Source organism: Rutidosis leptorrhynchoides, chromosome 8 (assembly GCF_046630445.1).
Source record: "Rutidosis leptorrhynchoides isolate AG116_Rl617_1_P2 chromosome 8, CSIRO_AGI_Rlap_v1, whole genome shotgun sequence".
Classification (NCBI taxonomy): domain Eukaryota; kingdom Viridiplantae; phylum Streptophyta; class Magnoliopsida; order Asterales; family Asteraceae; genus Rutidosis; species Rutidosis leptorrhynchoides.
This window is the reverse complement of record NC_092340.1, coordinates 217,314,435-217,321,104: the sequence shown is the minus strand read 5'-3', so window position 1 is coordinate 217,321,104 and position 6,670 is coordinate 217,314,435.

Here is a 6,670-nt window from a genome sequence, read left to right as displayed (position 1 = left end):
TCCTCTTAACGATATTCGGAATAATTTGTAAAGCTATTTATAAATTAAAATAAAAAGTGTCATTTACGAAAGTTAGACAAAAGATAGTGGAGAATTGGTTTCCATAATATTCTATTAATCTATTTTCAAACGTACAAAAACGTTTTCAGTTTAAAAAGAACTTTATTATTAAAACGTATATAACTTTTATAAATATCTAGAATCACTTTTGACAACTCATTACTTAACCAGTATAATAAATATAACGATATTTATATTTTATTTCATTAAATATATATATAACGATTTAAATTAATATTATATATATTCGTATTATACATACATAGTTTTTATACTTTTACTATACTTTAACTTTACCTTTACTTTACTTTTACTTTACTTTAACTTTAATAATTCACTTTAATAATTCATACTTTAATAATTCACTTTAATAATTCATACTTTAATAATTCATACTTTAATAATTTACTTTAATAATTCATACTTTAATAATTCACTTTAATAATTCATACTTTAATAATTCACTTTAATAATTCATACTTTAATAATTCATACTTTAATAATTCACTTTAATAATTCATACTTTAATAATTCACTTTAATAATTCATACTTTAATAATTCACTTTAATAATTCAAAAATCTATTATAAATAGAATTCAATAGGTTTCATTATTTGATAGAAACTTGAAAATATATTTCTCTAAAACTCTCTCAATCGATTTACATATATGTATATATATATATTTATATATATATATATATATATATATATATATATATATATATATATATATATATATATATATATATATATATATATATATATATATATGCTCTGTATTATTTCAAGATATTTTTAGTATACATAAAATATTACGACGGAGTGATGTCCGAGTGATTTCAAAATAGTTTTTTTAAATGAGTCGAAGCTAAGGAAATTATGGGTTATAGCTATGGAGGTGATGGGTATGGTTTTTGGGTATGCTCGTGAGGTCAATCTAGTGTTTATCATCTCCGTTGCGTCTACGTACTTTCCTGCAATATTGAATCTCAATATTGATACGTTCGTGAATCCGAGGCCAACCTTGCACTTGTTAAATGACGTTATATGTATTTTTACTACGAAATACAGTATGGTGAGTTTCATTTTCTCCCTTTTTATTTGCTTTTGCAATATATTTTTGGGCTGAGAATACATGCGCTGTTTTATAAATATTTTACGAAATAGGCACAAGTACTAAAACTAATTCTACGTGGGTTTAAACCAGAAATATACCCTTAGCTTGGTAACATTAAACTACTTGTCTATGTACGGTAGGCGCGAATCCTAAAGATAGATCTATTGGGCCTGACAAACCCCATCCTGACTATGGGATGCTTTAGTACTTCGAGGTTATTTTAAACACACCTAATCTGGTGTACTTTAGAGGGTAAAACATGAACGTTAAGGCTTGTTACCGGGTGCCTACAACTTATAGAATACTTTTATACACTTGTGAGTGTACATATATTTTTAAACGGAAATCTTGTGGTCTATTAATATATTGAAATGATTGTTATGATAAACCTATGAACTCACCAACCTTTGGGTTGATACTTTAAATCATGTTTATTCTCAGGTATTAAAGAAATCTTCCGCTGTGCATTAGCTCATTTTAAGGATATTACTTGGAGTCATTCATGGCATATTTTGAAAGACGTTGCATTCGAGTCATTGAGTTCATCAAGATTATTATTATGTCAATTATAGTTGGATGTATTATCAAATGGTGTGCATGCCGTCAACTTTCGTTGTAAAGAAAGTTTGTCTTTTAAAAATGAATGCAATGTTTGTAAAATGTATCATATAGAGGTCAAATACCTCGCGATGTAATCAACTATTGTGAATCGTTTATAATGTATATGAACGGGTCCTTTCAATAACGCCCAATACTCACGATGTAGTACCTAAGGCCCACATCATACATGAATAAATATTTCACTCACCTCGATTACAATAAAGGCAACTCCCGCTTGAGCTCCTAATTGTCCAAATGTGAATCACCTAGATAATTCACAAACAAATAAGCCAAACACTCTAGCTTATGCCCAAAACCATAAGTGCAATTTCGACCCATTTGCACATACTTCACTTTAACTAAGTTAAAATGTGACGACCCGGGAAATTTCGACCAAATTTAAACTTAATCTTTATATATTTCTGACACGATAAGCGAAGTTTGTAATGTTGAGTCTCGAAAACTTTGGAACTATGTTCATATATTCAATTGACCCTTCGACTGCTCTCGACGATTCACGAACAATCATTTGTAAATAAATATGTACGAGTATATACACATATAAATGTAAATAGTTATAATAATTGGAAATAATAAAATTTAATCAATTGAATTAAGAATTATAATTATTGTTATTATTATTATATACATCATATAATTATTAATATGCAATGTTAACATCTAAAATAATAAATTTAATTATAAGTTAAACTATAACTGTTATAGTAATATTATCATTACTTTTATTATTAACATCAATATTGTTATTATTAATATTATTATGAAAATGGATATAAATTATAAATTGTAATACTATTAATATTACTAATAATATAGTAATTAGTATCATTATTAGTATCATTAATAACATTATTATCATCATTACTATTTGAATTATCAACTTTATTATAATAAACATAATACAATTTGATATGATTATTATTAATAATATTATTATCATTTTTCATAAATTACTTTTAATCTTATTAATATAATTTTGATAAATTAATACTTTTAAAGTTATTATTAATAATAGTATTATTATTAATTCTATTGTTATTATTGTTAGGGCTCTTATTAAAAATAGATTTTATAAATAAATTTATATTATTAAATGATATTACAGAATTTAATATATATAACAGATATATATATAATGACTGATATATATATATATATATATATATATATATATATATATATATATATACATATACGTAAACCTAAATATAGATATATAAATATATACATACACGATATATGAATGCAGATACATATACTGGTATACTAATTATACAGATACATTATATGAAATACATACTAAAAAATACAGGCATATTTATATAATTACATATACAAATACATATAAATATATATAAAATCGTATATACATATAAATTACTTATTCTGTTTCAGTTCACTTTCAATCTGTAAAAGAATTTGTTGTTATGTTTTAGGATTCGTACAATTCACTATTTAATTCATAGATAGCATCCAAAAGCAGTTGGACTTAGCTATCTGTTTTTATTTTTTTTCCCCATCTGATACAGAATATTGGTACTTCCTATCTCCTTTTGTTACACGTCCCAATCTAGCCTCAAAATAAACATTTTAGAATCAATTATAAGTAATATAAATCATTCAATTACTCAAACACATCCAATTATCACTGCAATTCATCAATTAAATAGAAAATAAAGAGTAGTTCTCTGTTCTTCCATTTTTTTAGCCAAAACACGAATTCGCATTAAATTTTAAGATCCTTAAATGCAGAGTTGTTGGAAATTATATGTTTAAACTATCTGCAAAGTTGCAAACGTCAATTTTTTCTATTGAATTTTAATTTTCGAGTCAAAGTTCTAATTTCAAAAGTCAACGGATTTGTTCATCCTAAAATTCGAAGTCATATTGATGTTTACGGTTAAATTAATGATTTCAGAAGTTTCCATGAGTTATTTGAAACACATTTTGTTTTATAATCATAGTCTATAACATTACCAAATGCAAAAATCATATTTTTTTTTTAAACTGTCGCGACACCAGCAGCATTTATTTTTGTTATTTTTTTTTTCCTTTTTAATCTCGCATTTGTTAAATCAAAATAACAATTACAAGAATTTATGAATTGTTATTACATCTTAAAACCAATTTGTTATGTAGATTGATTTGATCCCTGGTCGATTAAGCTTTATCAGATGAGGAAGAAGGAGTTAAAACAGAAACATGATAAATAAAAATTTAAATGTATAATATAACTAAAATACTATGCAGAGGGATTGGTTAAGGCATGTATTGAGTTTACGGGAGGTCACGGGTTCGAGTCCCGGCCCTGACAGTTTATTAATTTTTTTGGAGCTGGTACATTAAGGTAGTCCCTAACATTTTTTTTATTATTGTTATTATTATTACCATCATTGTTATTATAATTATGATAATTCTCATTATTTAAAATGTTTAGAAATAACATTATTATTAATCAAATTAGGAGTATTATCATTATCGTTAGCATTAGTATAAGTATTATAATTACAATTAGGATTATTATTATTATTATTATTATTATTATTATTATTATTATTATTATTATTATTATTATTATTATTGCTATTATTGCTATTATTAATATTATAATTATTATTATTACCAATATCATATTTATATTTATAAGCAGTAGAAACTTTAGTTATCATTAATATTCTTATAAGTATTATTAAAATTATTATAAATTTTGTCATTTTAGTGTTATTATCATTATTATGATTATTATTATTATGAAAATAATACAAAATTTTTATTATTTTTCTTCTAAACATTAGTATTAGAAACATTCTATAGTTATTAGTAATATTATTATGTATTGTTATTATTATCATAATTAACAATATTATTAGATCATTATAAGTATTATTATTAATAATATTTTACTAAATAAATATTTCGTATATAAAAATATATTTATAAGTAATATTACATACAAGTATGTATAAATCATACTAATAAATTGTATATGAATATTCATATACAACAAATGTGATATTTTTAATATAATACTAATTAAATATATTAATATAACTAACTAAACACTAATCATTTTAATTATGCATACACAAAAATTAAATATATATATATATATATATATATATATATATATATATATATATAATAAATAACATAAGCTATAATATATAAATTTGTTCAATTTCATGTATATATATTAATATATATACAAATGATATAGGTTCGTGAATCCGAGGCCAACCCTGCATTGTTCAGTTGTTCAATATAGTCATATGTATTTTTACTACAAAATACATTAGGTGAGTTTCATGTGCTCCCTTTTTAAATGCTTTTGCAATATATATTTTTGGGACTGAGAATACATGCGCTGCTTTTATAACTGTTTTATGAAATAGACACAAGTAATTGAAACTACATTATATGGTTGAATGATCGAAATCGAATATGCCCCTTTTTAGTCTGGTAATCTAAGAATTAGGGAACAGACACCCTAATTGACGCGAATCCTAAAGATAGATCTATTGGGTCCAACAAGCCCCATCCAAAGTACCGGATGCTTTAGTACTTCGAAATTTTATATCATGTCCGAAGGAGGATCCCGGAATGATGAGGATATTCTTATATGCATATTGTTAAGGTCGGTTACCAGGTGTTCAATCCATATGAATGATTTTTGTCTCTATGCATGGGACGTATATTTATGGGAACTGGAAATGAAAATCTTGTGGTCTATTAAATTGATGGAAATGATTATTTATGTTAAACTAATGAACTCACCAACCTTTTGGTTGACACTTGAAAGCATGTTTATTCTCAGGTACGAAAGAAATCTTCCGCTGTGCATTTACTCATTTTAAAGATATTACTTGGAGTCATTCACGACATATTTCAAAAGAGGTTGCATTCGAGTCGTTGAGTTCATCAAGATTATTATTAAGTTAGTTATAGTTAGATATATTATAAAATGGTATGCACGCCATCAACTTTCGATGTAATGAAAGATTGTCTTTTCAAAAACGAATGCAATGTTTGTAAAATGTATCATATAGAGGTCAAGTACCTCACGATGTAATCAACTGTTGTGAATCGTTTATAATCGATATGAACTTCATCCGGATGGTTTAGGATGGGTCTTCACAGTTGGTATCAGAGCGGTGGTCTTAGCGAACCAGGTCTGCATTAATGTGTATAACTGATAAGTAGTTAGGATGCATTAGTAAGTCTGGACTTCGACCGTGTCTGCATGTCAAAAGTTTTGCTTATCATTTCTAGTCGGAAATCATCTGTTTATCATCCTTAGGAAATTACCTGCTTATTATTCTTAGTCTAGACACATCTTACTGCAATGATTGCATGAATAGTGTATAGATAAAATTCGTATCTTAGCGTATCTGCTAATTCATATCTTAGCATATCTGTTACTGTAGACTTTGCCTGACAGATTCCGTAGATTCCTCCATAACTTGTAGGATTTTAGTATTATATATGCATATGTAAATTATGTATTGCAGGGTACTAATCTACATCCTATAATCTATTTCTTATCAAAAATCCTTCATCTGATCGTACGAGATGAATCCCTCAACCAGTTCGAGTCCCTTAGATTCCGATAGTTATTCCGATAGTTATTCCGACAGCTATTTCGATATGGATTTCCACTCGAACTCCGAAAGCAGTATAACCAGAATGAATCAACCAATCAGCCATCCTCAATTCATCTGATGAGTTCGTAGACGACTTAAACAATGGAGACGCGAAGAAGGTGACCCTTTCCATCCACCAAATTGCCCTCTTGGCGAAGAACCTGAAGCATCTACCGGCGAATCTATCCGAAACACCATTTTCAGCCTCATTTCCAGAGTAGTTCGACATG